We start from the raw sequence: 16140 nt of genomic DNA, 5'->3' as shown, positions 1-16140 counted from the left end.
GAATCTGTGGACCTATTCCTAATTCTATCTTGTAGTGGCACTCAGCACATGGTGGATGTCTGAGTGGCTTGCTATGAGCTCTGTGCCCTGAGCTGTCTCGACCTCGAGTGCCCAGGAAGTGTTGTGTTCCCTGTTTTGTACTGTGTATGCTCTTGCCTGTGATTGGCTGTCATGTTGTGTGTGTCTTGATTGGTCCGTTGATCTGTCCATCAGTATGTATGTATGTGCTATGATGTTTACCTGGATATCATGACAAACAAGGCTCGCATCCGGTTCAAACTTGGCACCGACGCATCGACGAACCTCATCTCCAAATCCGATCTCAACACCATCTACGTCAGACCAAGCATTCTTCCACCGATCTACCAGCAATTCTGCCGGCCTCTCCGACCACCGCATTGGCGGCGGTCCCGCCTATCCAAGTGCAGGCGGCCCCTGATCCACCCTTGAGGCAATCAACCAGAATGCGTCAACCGCCGCAGAGACTAAACTTATAGACTGAACTTTTGCACAACTGTGTTACCTTATCGTTTTGACCTCTGGTGCCAGGTCCCTGAGGGAGACAGTATCCTGGCGGCCGTCGGGGAGTGCCACGTAGGCGTACTGGGGGTTTGCGTGGAGCAAGTGCACCCTCTCCAGCAACGGGTCCGCCTTGTGGAGTCGGACGTGGTTACGGAGAAGCACGGTTCCCGGAGCTGAGAGCCAAGTCGGGGGCGACAACCCGGATGTGGACTTCCTGAGGAAGGCAAAAAGACGTTCATGGGGTGTATTGTTAGTGGCAGTGCAGAGTAATGAGCGAATGGAGTGGAGTGCATCAGGGAGGACCTCCTGCCAACGGGAGGCCGGGAGATTTCTGGACCGTAGGGCCAGCTGGACGGCCCTCCATACCGTCCCATTCTCCCTTTCTACCTGTCCGTTTCCCCGGGGATTGTAGCTTGTCATTTTGCTGGAGACGATACCCCTGCTGAGCAGGAACTGATGTAGCTCATCACTCATGAATGAGGATCCCATGTCACTGTGGATGTAGGCGGGGAAACCGAACAGAGTGAAGATTGTGTTGAGGGCTTTAATGACGGTGGCAGACGTCATGTCGTGGCATGGGCTGGCAAAGGGGAACCTGGAGTATTCGTCGATCACACTGAGAAAATATGTGTGATGGTCGGTGGAAGAGAGGGGGCCTTTGAAGTCCACGCTGAGGCGTTCAAAGGGGCAGGAGGCCTTCACCAGGCGCGCGCGGTGCGGCCGGTAGAAGTGCGGCTTGCACTCCGCACAGACCTGGCAGTCCCTGGTGATTGTCCTTACTTCCTCGCCGGAGTAGGGCAGGTTTTGTGCCTGAATGAAGTGGTACAACCGTGTGACTCCTGGGTGACAAAGGTTGTCGTGCAGGGCCCGGAGTCGGTCTACCTGTGCGCTGGCACGTGTACCTCGTGATAGGGAGTCTGGAGGTTCGTTGAGTTTGCCGGGGCGATACATAATCTCGTAATTATAGGTGGAGGGCTCGATTCTCCACCGCAATATTTTATCATTTTTGATCTTGCCCTGCTGTGTGTTGTTGAACATGAAGGCTACCGAACGTTGGTCAGTGAGGAGAGTGAATCTCCTGCCGGCCAGGTAATGCCTCCAATGCCGCACAGCTTCAACGATAGCTTGGGACTCCTTTTTGACGGATGAGTGCCGAATTTCTGAGGCATGAAGAGTGCGGGAAAAGAATGCCACGGGCCTGCCTGCCTGATTGAGGGTGGCGGCAAGGGCGATGTCTGATGCGTCACTTTCTACTTGGAAGGGCAGTGTCTCATCTACAGCGTGCATTGTGGCCTTGGCAATATCAGTTCTGATCCGCACGAAGGCCTGTTGGGCCTCGGCCGTCAGGGGAAACTGGGTGGACTGTATGAGTGGGCGGGCCTTGTCCGCATAGTTTGGGACCCACTGGGCGTAGTACCCCAGGCAGCGTTTGAGGGCCTTGGGGCAGTGGGGAGCGGGAGTTCCATGAGGGGGCGCATGCGGTCGGGATCGGACCCCAGAACTCCGTTCTGGACCACATAGCCGAGGATAGCTAAGCGGTTCGTGCTGAACCCGCACTTCTCCTTGTTGTAAGTGAGGTTTAGGAGAGTAGCGGTGTGGAGAAATTTAGCAAGGTTGGTGTCGTAGTCCTGCTGATCATGGCCGCAGATGGTGACGTTGTCTAGGTACGGAAAGGTGGCCCACAACCCGTACCAGTCGACCATTCGGTCCATCTCCCTTTGGAAGACCGAGACCCCGTTTGTGACGCCAAAGGGAACCCTAAGGAAGTGGTATAGGCGGCCTCGAAGGCAGTATATGGACGGTCCGATTTACGGATGGGGAGCTGGTGGTAGGCGGATTTCAGGTCTACCGTTGAGAAGACCCGGTACGGCGCAATCTGGTTAACCATGTCAGATATGCGTGGGAGGGGGTAAGCGTCGAGCTGCATGTACCAGTTGATGGTCTGGCTGTCGTCCACGACCATTCGGTGTTTCTCCCCACTTTCAACTACTACCACTTGGGCTCTCCAGGGGCTGTTGCTGGCCTCGATGATGCCTTCCCGAAGCAGCCGCTGGACTTCGGACCTGATGAAGGTCTTGTCCTGGGTGCTGTACCGTCTGCTCCTGGTGGCAACGGGTTTGCAATCCGGGGTTAGATTGGCAAAGCGGGTTGACCTTTCGGGTCGTGAGGCCGCACACAGTGAGAGGTGGTAGGAGCCCGCCGAATTTCAGAGTTAGGCTCTGGAGGTTACACTGGAAGTCCAGGCCGAGGATTAGTGCAGCGCAGAGGTTAGGGAGGACATAGAAGCGGAAGACGCTGAATTCTACGCCCTGGTCCGTGAGCGTGACTGCACAGTACCCCCGGATTGCTACGTAATGGGATCCGGAGGCCAGGGAGATTCTTTGGTTGGCAGGGTGTATCATGAGGGAGCAGCACCTTACCATATGCGGGTGTATGAAGCTTTCGGTGCTCCCGGAGTCCAGCAGGCAGGAGGTTACATGTCTGTCGACTTTCACGCTGGTGGATGCGTTGGTCAGGTTATGCGGAAGAGACTGGTCGATTGACACGGAGGCGAGTCTTGGTTGGTTGTCGGGTAATGGGGCTGCTGGTGAGCCCGGGTCCTGGAACGCTGGTGGTGCCCATGTGCTGGGGGGTAGACAAGATGGCGCGCCTGAAGATCATGAGGGTTAGAAAATGGCGGCGCCCATGGAACGCACGTGTTGCGTGGAGGGGAAGATGGCGGCGCCCACTGGCCGCACGTGGTCTGAGGAAGGGGGGATGGCGGTGCTCATTGTCCGTGACCGAGGGGCGTGGGAGCGATATCGGCTACTAAGCGGGCCTGGCATACTGCGGTGAAGTGGCCCTTCTTCCCGCAGGCTTAACAAAGGGCAGCGCGGGCCAGGCAGCGTTGGTGGGAGTGCTTCTGTTGGCATCAAAAATAGCATCGGGGGCCCCTGGGGTTCGCTGGCTGGCGTGCAGCGCAGACATATTGGGTGGGCAGCGCCCCCGCTGGGGCGGCTGTCTGTGAGGTCCACGAAGCGTTGGAGGGGTGGGCCGTGGGCTGGGGGTGTAGGACCAATTCCAGTCACAAAAGTGTCCCGCATAAGGAGGTCTGAGTGTTCAGTGGCTGTAACGGCCTGACAGTCACAGTCCCAGACTAGTGGGATTAGGGTCCGCCAGAAGTCTTCTATGGACTCATCAGGGAGGTGAGAGCGAGTGGCAAGTGCGTGCCTGGCGAAAAGCGTGTTCGTTTTCTGTGCATAGTTGTCCTTGAGTCGAGTCATGGCTTCAGCGTAGTTCGGCGCGTCCTGGATTAACGGAAATACTTTGGAGCTCAACCTGGAATATAAAATCTGAATCTTCTGAGCCTCCGGAACAGGGGTTGGTGCCGCGTTGATATACGCTTCGAAGCAATCTAGCCAGTGCTGGAAGTCCTTTCTGGCGGCGCTTGAGTGTGGATCCAGCTGCAGGTGATCCGATTTGATACGGAGGTCCATCCTTAGAAACTGAAAGCAATAAATTGAGGCACGATCAATTGGACAAAGACGATAGTTGAATCCAACTGAGGTTTTATTGTTATCAAATGTGTGGCCTCCCACAGCAGCTGGCGAAATGGCTGCTGGCTGGAGGACATGCATATTTATACCCCACCTCCTGGGTGGAGCCAGCAGCAGGGATTACCGGCGAACCTGTAGAACAGGTCCTACCATACATCACCTAATACAGGTGCAACAGTGGTTTACCACAGGCTGGACACCAAAGGGGCTCTTCAGCCGAGGGAATGAGGAGCGGGTGATCCACCATTCTGTAAGAGTTTCAGGCCAGAGAAGATCTTTGGTGCAACTTGTCCACCTGCCAACACACCGTATTCCCTTTCTAATAATTCAATCCCATCTGCTGACAAGTACGCTAAATTGAATATTCTGTGTTAACCCGTCTAATTCCTTCTTGAGACTTATGAAGGTTATTTGTACTTATTTGGCACCCCTTGTGTTTAAAGTCTATACATGACAGAAAATCTTAATTGTATCTAACTGTCTAAAGCTTTCGCAATTTTAAACACTTGTATCCTTTCTCCATCTTTTTCCATGAGAGAACAGACCCAGGATGGCCAGTCATTCCTCATATATTATTCACTTAAGTTACAGGATATGACATATTGACAGAATAAAACTGTACAGGCTAATCCTGCAGATGTGGACCTAGCCCCTGGATCTAGATGTTATACCCCTTGCTACAATGCTACACCTGGTTCACATGCAACCTGCAGCAGTGTCTGAAGGTTATTAGGGTTTAGTCCAGTGAAGGGGACAGAAGGAGAATGATCATAATGGAAAGCATGGTGCTCTGTTGTGCCAATCCACATCTACCTTTCTCACACCAGGAGACCTGGGAATAGAGAGGTAAAAGATAATGGATTTGATTCTCTGACGGCAGGATCCTCCATTCACCAGCAGTGCACTCGCACCCATGGATTTCCCGACGGCGAAGGATAATCCAGGGAACTACATGCCGGTGAGCCTTACGTCAGTGGTAGGGAAATTACTGGAGAGAATTCTTCGAGATAGGATCTACTCCCATTTGGAAGAAAGTGGTCGTATTAGCAAGAGGCAGCACGGTTTTGTGAAGGGGAGGTCGCGTCTCACTAACTTGATAGATTTTTTCGAGGAGGTCACAAAGATGATTGGTCTGCAGGTAGGGCAGTGGATGTTGTCTATATGGACTTCAGTAAGGTCTTTGACAAGGTCCATCATGGCAGACTGGTACAAAAGGTGAAGTCACACGGGATCAGGGGTGAGCTGGCAAGGTGGATACAGAACTGGCTAGGTCATAGAAGGCAGAGAGAAGCAATGGAAGGGTGCTTTTCTGATTGGAGGGCTGTAACTAGTGGTGTTCCGCAGGGATCAGTGCTGGGACCTTTGCTGTTCATAGTATATATAAATGATTTGGAGGAAAATGTAACTGGTCTGAGTAGTAAGTTTGCGGACGACACATAGGTTGTGGAATTGCGGATAGCGATAAGGACTGTCAGAGGATACAGCAGGTTTAGCACACTGGGCTAAATAGCTGGCTTTTAAAGCAGACCAAGGCAGACCAGCAGTATGGTTCAATTCCTGTACCAGCCTCCCCGAACAGGCGCCGGAATGTGGCGACTAGGGGCTTTGCAAGTAACTTCATTTGAAGCCGACTTGTGACAATAAGCGATTTTCATTTAGATCGTTTGGAGACTTGGGCGGCGAGATGGCAGTTGGAGTTTAATCTGGACAAATGTGAGGTAATGCATTTTGGAAAGTCTAAAAAATGTAGGGAATACGCAGTGAATGGTAGAACCCTCAAGTGAATTGACAGCCAGAGAGATCTTGGTGTACAGGTCCACAGGTCACTGAAAGGGGCAACACAGATGGAGAAGGTAGTCAAGAAGGAATTCGGCATGCTTGTCTTCATTGGCCGGGGCATTGAGTATAAGAATTGGCAAGTCATGTTGCAGCTGTATAGAACCTTAATTAGGCCAATGGAGTGTTCAATTCTGGCTGCCACACTACCAGAAGGATGTGGAGGCTTTAGAGAGGGTGCAGAAGAGATTTATCAGGATATTGCCTGGTATGGAGGGCATTAGCTATGAGGAGAGGTTGAAACAACTTGGATTGTTCTCACTGGAACAAAGAAGGTTGCGGGGCGACCTGATAGATGTCTGCAAAATTATGAAGGGCAGAGACAGAGTGGATAGTCAGAGTCTTTTTCCCAGGGTAGAGGGGCATAGGTTTCAGGTGCGCGGGCAAGGTTTAGTGGAGATGTACGAGGTAAGTTTTTTACACAGAGGGTAGTGGGTGCCTGGAACTCACTGCCGGAGGAGGTGGTGGAAGCAGGGACGAAAGTGTCGTTTAAAGGGCATCTTGATAAATACATGAATAGGATGGGAATAGAGGGATACGGACACCGGAAGTGTCGAAGATGTTAATTTAGACGGGCAGCATGGTCGGCGCAGGCTTGGAGGGCCGAAGGGCTTGTTCTTGTGCTGTACCTTTCTTTGTTCTTTGTTCTTTGGCATGGGGGTGACCACAATGGGAAACCCCATTGGTCGGCTGCCGGGACGGAGGATCCATTGCCACACCAGAAAACGGGTGCGGCGGGATGGAGAATCCTGTCCAATGTACAGAAGTGCAAAGATCTCTGTGACTCTATAGATGCAGGCAATTGGGACTAGCTTAGTGGTAAAAACTGGGCGGCATGGACAAGTTGGGCCGAAGGGCCGGTTTCCATGTTGTAAACCTCTATGACACTATTGTCATGATAGTCAAACACACATATCATAATAGACACACCAACAGCACACACAACACGACAACCAATCATAGACAAGGACAGAGACAGTATAAGAGAAGAAACACGACACCTGGTGGCCAGTAGATCTGGAGACCAGGACAAGGACAGGACCTGATTAACATCACACACAGGGAGTCACCACGAGCAGAGTATCAAGACAGAACTGTAAATAACAAGTTGAAATAAAACAGCGTTGTACCAAATACAACCGTGTTGGTTCATCTGTACATCAGAACACCCAACACTACATCTATGACTCTTTGAAAGTGAATTCTAGATTGGTTTGGCTTCATTTTTAAACAATCCTTCAATCAGTGTCCAGGGACATTTCAACACCTTCTTCAACTCTTCCCTGAATTTCCTCTGAGTGGCTGCATAAATAAATGTGTTTAAGCAGGAATTCAAAAGTTTCATCATAGCTCCAGTTTCCGTGGCGATATACGCAGGCGCTGTGCGCTCACCTCGATAGTAAGTTGTGTTTGACAGTCTTGTCGTTAAAAAGCTCACATTGTCTGTCAGCCACAACAGTATAAAGCTGCCCGAGATAGTGAAGAGTAAAATGATGGATTTCCTCCTGTTCTCCATCTCTGAATCACTCTGATTCTCACTGCTGTGACCCCGGAGTCTCCTACGGGCTCTGCTGGCCACTAAAACACGCCTGATTGTCAAAGAATTAAACAAGACAATTAAAGTAAATGGGAGCCAGACACGCCAGATGCTGTGAAACAATGAATACCCAACACCGAAAGGTGAGGTAAAAACAGCCACATTTGCCCGGCAACCCCACCACAATTTGTTAATCATCTGATCAGATTCATAGGCAAAAAATACGGGGATGTTCTTTATAAACATCAGGATAGAGAACATTGTTATAACCAGAGCCGCAGTTCTCTCGGTGCAGTATTTTGTTTTAAACGTCTGGTAGCAGATAATTATAAAACGGTCAAATGTGAAGGAAACAATGAACCAAACAGACAAATCAAGGCTGACAACAGCCAGGTATAGAATGAACTTACACACGGGAGTGTGAGACAGGAATGAATGTGGAAAATGATAACTGAAAATATAATACACCATTACATTGATGATCATAACTAGTAGGTCTCCTGTTGCCATGGCCACCATGTAGATGGAGATACATTTTGAAAGGCCGCAGTTTCCTCGGAGGAGCGTCACAATCGTCATTAAGTTTGCTGAAAGTCAGAGAAGAGAATTTGAGTCTCAATATCAAAACGACTCAAATTGTTCACCAAAAATACATTCCATTAAAAAACAAATTCAGCACAAAAGATGACTTACTCACAAATACAATGGATCGTGGTTGATTCAAAGAAGATTAGGGCAGCACGGTAGCATAGTGTTTAGCACTGTTGCTTCACAGCTCCAGGATACCAGGTTCGATTCCTGGCTTTGGTCACTGTCTGTGCGGATGTGCAGGTTAGGTGGATTGGCGTTCCTAAATTACCCCTAGTGTCCAAAAAGGTTGGGTGGTGTTATTGGGTTATGGGGGTAGGGTGGACATGTGGGCTTGGGCAGGGTGCCCTTTCCAAGAGCCGGTGCAGACTCGATGGTCCGAATGGCCTCCTTCTGCACTGTAAATTCTATGATAAAAAAGAGGCATATAATGCTCCAATGAATAGTAGCAAACCTGAGGATTGAGTACCACCAAAGTGTTGATAGATAGGGAAAAAACATAGATGCGTGAGTAAATTAGCCAGTAATTTAAAAACAGATGAGAAGAGATGTGACAAGGACATAGAAAGGAAGATTGCAGTGTAAGTAAACATTGGTCTCTTGGAAGCAGAAGTAGGAGAAATTCTTTTGGAGAATCAGAGAATGGGAAAGACATTGAACAAATATTTTGTGTCTGTGTTCACAGTAGATGACAAAAGCTTCACACCAGAAATAGATGGTAACACGAGGGTCGAAGTAATTATTTTCATAAGGAAATGGAGTCCACACCTGTTCTATTTCTTGTTTTAAGTAATATATGTCATTACTACCTGCACATGAGGTTGAAGAACACTCGAGTCTTCGAAGTAAACTGAAAGAATTTATTAAATAACGATAAAACTAATAAATGAGTTTGACACTCTACTGACCTAACTCTAGCAATAAAGTAAGGATAACTCACTGTACAAACTGTATCTAAGCTACACGTGGTGTCTAGGCTGTGATCTTACTCTACTACACTGCTGCTATCTGATTACTCCTGCATAGAAAGAGAACTGGAGCTTCTGGGAGCTCAGTTATATAGTGAGTCTTGTAATACCCACTAGTGGTAGTGCCACAGCTAGGTGTTGTGATTAACCCTTTAGTTACATGTCTGTCGACATATCATTACAACACCAAGTAAAATAAAGAATTTAAGCTGGATTATCCATTGGCTGACGCCGGAATCACGGAATGCGATTGGGCAAAGAATAGGTTCTAACACCAAAATTACGGAGAGCACCAATTTGACGCCGAATCACAATTGTCCATCACCTCAACAGCGGTGTCAATGCCCTCCAGAATGCACATACATTAAACACCGTTTGGATGTCATTAGGGGCCTGTCTGGTATTCTCCAGGTCTCACCGTTTCTCCGCCTGCGATGGGATGAGTTCCCGACGGCACGGTTTATTTGTACTTTTCCAAATCGTGAAACCGGCGTTGTAGCTGAAGAGGGAGAGAGAGGAGGTAGGACACAGAGAGGCGTGACTGTGGGCTGCCAGGCTGGCTGGGGTTCGGGGGGACCTGCCAGGGCCGGAGGACGGGTGGGTGATGGGGGAACGGCCAAGTGGCTGGGATGCTCCCCAAGGGACTGGGACGGTGTCCAGTCATGGACTGCCATTACCGCGGCCTGCAAGGCAGCCATCTTGCTGCACATCCCACTGACCACCCACCTTGGCCCCTGGTTCCGCAGAGTAAAACCTGCCACATGTGTGCCCCCACCCCTCCCACCCCAGCACCCAACCCTCCACCATACCCACCCAACGCAGTCGCCACCCGCCAGCAGCCCACCCACAATGCCCACTGTAGCCCCTAGTGGGGCGCCAGGCGAAGGCCACCATTGGCAAGGACAGTGCCACCTGATGGTACCCAATATCCCAAATCAACAACATGTTTCACGTGAAACCCGCATTTCTCGCATACCGTGGACCCCATACACTGAAAAACACTTGAAACTCGAGGTTCTGTAAATGTTTCTGATCCGCGTTCCCTGTGACTAATGTAAACCGCAACGCGCGGTAATCCACGCAGGACGTTCTTCATGACGAGCTGGAAGATTGTGCATGCCGAGGATATTCTGAATGGTAGCCAGGGACTGCTGGAGTCCCTTGTGCTTATTGATCCTGACGTACATCCGTGATGACTTATCGAGCTCCAGCTGTAGATAAGAATTCAACTGCACCTCAGCTTCATCCTCGGCCTCTCCTGGGACGTCCAGATCTCAAGGCCGGCACTTGGGCTGACGCCTCACATGACCAGGGTACCTGGAATGCTGGCCCTCCTTCTGCCTGCAGTTACGCCTGGACCGGCACCCACACGTCGCACAAGAGGCGGTATCACCTACTACCGAATCCGGGGACGCTCTACGTCTTGATGGCCAGTCTTCGCGCAGAGTCACTGCGGTAGTCGGCCGGGCCGTGGAAATACCATGCTGTTCAAGAAAGGAGAGAGGAGAAAACGGGGAACAGGCCAGTTAAGCCGACATCAGTTGTCAAAAAAAAGTTGGAATCTATTCTTTAGAAAGTCTCGATAATGCACATTGTTTTTCAAAAGGAAAATTGTGTTTGACAAATTTATTATACTTTTGGATTTAATGATTAGAGTAAATAAAAGGGAACCAGTAGATCTAGAATACCTAGATTTCCAAAATGCATTTGCAAAAAACATGTTTAATATACAAGGGCAATTGGAATTGGGGATATGATATTAGCACAGATAGATGATTGAATAAGGGACAGGAAGGAAAACGTAGGCATAAAAGAGGAATTTTCCACTTGGCAGGCTGTGGAGTGACTCAAAGATCAGAGCTGTGGCCTCAGCTATTTACAAGAAACACGGAGTGGGTGGGAAATTCGACTTGCAGCCAACGATCAACAATGATGATTATTAATGACTCAGACAAGGAGGCAGAGAGTAATGTGACTGGTCACTGACGTTGCAAAGTTAAGTGGAAATATAAGCTGTAAGGAAGACACAGATAGGTTGAAAAGATATATTAAACATTTTTAATAGATAGGTTGAATGAGTGAGCTACAAGATGGCAAATGGAGTATAAGGCGCGCATGTGTAAAGTTATAAACTTTGGTTATAAGAATTAAAAAACAATTTTTTTTCTCGTGAAGTTTGTAAATGTTGATGTTCAGTGAGACCTGAGTGTACTTGCACAAGAAACACAGAAAGTTAGCATGTCAGTACAGCAAGTAATTCGGAAGGCAAATGGTATGTTGGTCTTTATTGCAAGGGGATTTCAGTACAAGAATACAGAAGCCTTGTGACAATTGTGCAGGACCTTGATGAGACCACACCTGGAATACTGTGTGCTATTTTGGTCTCCCTATTTAAGGAAGTATATGATGCATTGGATGCAGTACAGCAATAGTTCACAGGATTCAACCCTGGGTGAGAGGGGTGTCCTATGAAAGAGGCAAAATTAATTAGAGCTATGTTATCTGGAGTTTTAGTAAACGAGAGGTGATCGCAATTAAATATACCAGGTTCTGAAGGGGAGGGGCTTAACAGAGTAGATATGAAGAGATTGGTTACACTAACTGGAGAATTAAAAATATGTGACCAGGGTCAAGGGGTCTATCATTTGACACTCAGATGAGGAGGAATTTCTTCATTCAAAAGATTGTGAATCTTTGGAATTCTCCAGCCCAGAGGATTGTGGATTTTCCAAGATTGAATATATTTAAGGCTGGGATGGATGGATATTTGGTCTCCAATAGAATTAAGGAAGATGGGGAGTGAGCAGGACAATGGAGTGGAAGCCCAAAGGTAGCCAAGATCGTTCTGAAAGTTAGAACAAGCTCAATGGGGTGTATGGTCCACTCCTGCTCCCATCTCACCTTGTTGTGAACTTAATTTAAATATATAAGGAGATGCAGATTGAGAGCATTTTATACTGTTGCTTGTAAATAACAACACAGCCGTGTGAGGCAGAGTTAGTATTAGACCCATTTTCTGGGAAACCTACCCACACATTTTGATAAACTGCTGCAGTCCTAAGTTTGCATGAGATGACAAGACGGTGCAGAAGGCCATTCAAATCCGAGTGTGTAAACGTTAAGAATTCAGTCAAGTTGTCGGATTATAGGAACTATTGGAAATGTGGGTAAATTGTTCAGGAATTTGTTCTGGTAACAATTGATTCTGTGACACTGTGATCCAGGAAACACCACACTTCATCAAACAGGCAAGAAGGACAAGGAGTGCATTAATGCAGATTAACCACAAACAGATTACAATAACTCACCGGGAACACCAACAACTGCGAGGATCGGGTAGTAAATCTCCTTTATCAGCAGAATAGTCGGCTGCCCCATTTTCTGTGACAGTGGATGAATTCTGTCCAAGCTGAACGTCTTTGACTCGTACATGGCAGAGACACAGGGAGGGAGCTTTATATTTACCACACATCAATCATCCAGGGAGTCAGTCACATTACATCATTAATAGCATTAGCGACAGTCACTGAACAAATAGAATCAATTAAATTGTTTTTCTGTTTTCTGATATTTCAAAACAAAAAAATAGTTGAGCTTGTTATTGTGCAGTTTGAGAAAAATACCTAAATTGAAACAATTAGATCAAATCATAGAATCAAACAGTACAGAAGAAACCCCTCGGCCCATCAAGCCAGCACCAACAAAATAAGACTCTAAATCTACTAACCCCACCTTCCAAATGCTCGCTCAAGCACTTTTAAAAGATTGAGGTTTGCTGTCTGGACTATACACAGTACTCCAGCCGTGGCCTAACTAAAGTCCTGTACAACTGCAACATAACCTCCTGTTCTTATAATCAATACCACGGCTGATAAGCAAGACCACGGCTGATAAAGATATGTGTCCCGTATGCTTTCTTAACCACTTTCAGCGAGTTGAGAACAAGCATCCCAAGATCCCTCTGTTCCTCTGAGCTTCCCAGTGTCCTACCATTCATTGGGAACTCCCTTGTCATGTTACTCCTTCCAAAGTGCATCACCTCACAATTTTAAGTGTTCAATTCCATCTGGTACTGATCTATCCATCTGACCAATCTGTCTGTATCCTCCTGTAACCTAAGACCTTCTTCTTCACTGCCAAACAGCCAGCCAATCTCCATGACTTCTGTAAACTTATTTATCATCTCCCCCACATTTTCATCTGCATCGTTGATATATATATATCAGAAACAAGGAGGAACCCAGCACCAGACACCAGCCTCCAGTCTCACACACAGCCTCTACCACCACCAAACAATGAAGAGGTATCTTTACTCGAGACAATGAGCAGTAGAGCGCATGTGTGGCCGCCATGTTTGTTGGGGGCAATATTTTCAATTATTGGGAGAAGCTTATCACATTGCTCAGAATGGAGACAACTTGGCCAGCAAACTGAATTTACCCTTTGTCTTGGTACTTGACCTCCCATTGCCCTGGTTTTCACAGACCCAAATATCTAATTGCTGATCAGAGTAGCAACAGAGAAGGCAGCACGGTGGCATTGTGGATAGCACAATTGCTTCACAGCTCCAGTGTCCCAGGTTCTATTCCGGCTTGGGTCACTGTCTGTGCGGAATCTGCACATCCTCACCGTGTGTGCGTGGGTTTCCTCCGGGTGCTCCGGTTTCCTCCCACAGTCCAAAGATGTGCAGGTTAGGTGGATTGGCCATGATAAATTGCCCTTAGTGTCCAAAATTGCACTTAGTGTTGGGGATAGGGTGGAGGTGTTGACCTTGGGTAGGGTGCTCTTTCCAAGAGCCGGTGCAGACTCGATGGGCTGAATGGCCTCCTTCTGCACTGTAAATTCTATGATAATCTATGATGATAATCTAAGGAGGAACCCAGCACCAGACACCGGCCTCCTGTCTCACACACAGCCTCTACCACCATCCTCTGTCTCCTATCACTAAGATAATTTTGCATCCAACTTGCCAACTTACCCAGAATCCCATGTTTGTTTCAGTCTTCTGTTTTTGGCTTTGTTAAAATCTATAACAACTACATGATCCTTATTTACATACCTGGTCACCTCCTCAAAAAGTTCAATCAAATTTGTGAAGCATGATGTCCCTCTGACAAAGCCATGCTGACTGTCCCTCATCAAACGGTGCTTCTCCAAATGGAGATTGATTCTGTCCTTCAGGATTTCCTTCAGAATTCTGTCCTTCAGGATGTCCAATATTTTCCCGACCACTGATGTGAGACTCATTGGTCTGGAATTCTCTGGTTTATCTCTACCATCCTTTTTGAAAAGTGGAACCTTATAAGCTGTCCTTCTTTACAAATGGAGAGTGGTATCCCCCAATACTGGTGCTGTCTCTATTCATCCAGCTCAGCTTGAGATATTCCGATGTAATCATCATCCTGACCCTGCCCTTGACCCCGAGTGCCCCAACGTCTGCAGATTAAATGGTGAACCTATTCCAGCAGCTCAATATATTCCATCATTCTAGTGGTACCCTGCACTTACCTTAGAGCCAACCATGTTGCTACAGAGCGAGTGGTGCTCTTCACGAGAGTTAACTGTACTGCTCTGGTACTAGTAGTACTTTAGATTTACACTACATTAGCTGTGTTACACCAGTACAAGTGCTACTCTACAGTTACACTGGTTCAACATGTTACTCTGGTATTCAATAGGCTGTCCATTAAATATCCTTATTTGTTGTGTAAAGAACCACACTGATGTTAAATGCGAGGGTATCCCAAAACCCAGAAGGGCAACTTGGAACACTGGTTCTGAGTGATGGAGATTTTCAATTTGGTATGCTGTGAGGAAAGACATGCAAACTAGGGAGAAAAGTCCAGTTGTTTTGTGATAGAAGAAAAACACACGATTGGCCTTGTTCAGGCCAAGTAGGTATTTTTTTTCATTTTGTTTGTTCTCTCCCCACCTGTTGCTGGCTCAGTCTGGCAGATATGTCCTTCAGGATTCAATCATCCTGGCCATTCATGGTGTTGACAAGACTCTCATGGTATAGGACATTGATATGAACAACCCAGAGCACATTTCCCGCCTTTGCTGCTCTCCGTGCTTCTTCCAAGGACTTTCAACATGGAGGAGATCTTACTGATCAGCTGAGTGAAGTGCAGTAAGATCCTTGTCCATGCTTCACCTGAACTCATGAGATTTCAAAGAAGAAAGAACTTGCATTTATATAGCACCCTTTATGACCTCAGAACATTCAAATTTACTTCACAAAAAATTAAGCTATTTTAATATATAGATGCTTTGGCAGGTTGGAATCGATAGCACTGCCTCACAAACAGCAATAATATAATGTCCAAATGATCTGTTTAAATGATGTCAGTTGAGAGATATAAATGGGAGAATTCCCCTGACCCCCTTCAAATTGGTGCCGTAGGATTATTCATATTCACCTGAACCTTTTAACCTCTCAAACATGTTCTGCCAATGAAGGAAATCATAGCTGATCCATGGCATAGCTTCATATACTTGCTATTGTCACATATCCCTTCGCTGCTCCAGATTTATAATTAACAATTGATCAAGTATTTATTGCCGTATGTGGAAGAGGGCTCCAAACCTCCTCCACCCTTTCTGTGTAAAAGTGTTTGCTAAGTTCAATCCTGAAAAGTTTGGCTGTAATCTTTATACTCTTGTTATCAATGGTTCTCTGGAACGTTCGCCCCAATTTGTTATAATTCTAGACAAGTTCCCCCAGATTTTATGTTCCCAGGTTAAGAGGGATGAACTGGCTCCCCTTCTTTATTTAACACTGTTGTTTGGTTGCTGCAAGGTTCATTTAAAAAGAATCCTACCCCCCGTGGATACATTTTCCTAATCCGTGTGCATTTATGTTTTTTTAATTTAGAGTACCCAATTATTTTTTTCCCAATTAAGGGCCAATTTAGTGCGGCCAATCCACCTCCCTGCACATCCTTTGGGTTGTGGAGGCGAGACCCGAGGAGGCCCGTGGAGAATGTCCAAATTCCACACAGACAGTGACCCGGGGCCAGGATCGAACCCGGGCCCTCGGCGCATTGAGACAGTGCTAACCACAGCACCATCATGCTGCCCTCAATGTGCATTTGTGTTTAAATGAAGCTAATTTTGTTCGACCTTCTGGAGTTAAAGAAAGAGCAAGTTTATT

Source organism: Scyliorhinus torazame, chromosome 4 (assembly GCF_047496885.1).
Source record: "Scyliorhinus torazame isolate Kashiwa2021f chromosome 4, sScyTor2.1, whole genome shotgun sequence".
Lineage (NCBI taxonomy): Eukaryota > Metazoa > Chordata > Chondrichthyes > Carcharhiniformes > Scyliorhinidae > Scyliorhinus > Scyliorhinus torazame.
This window is presented reverse-complemented; position numbering follows the sequence as displayed.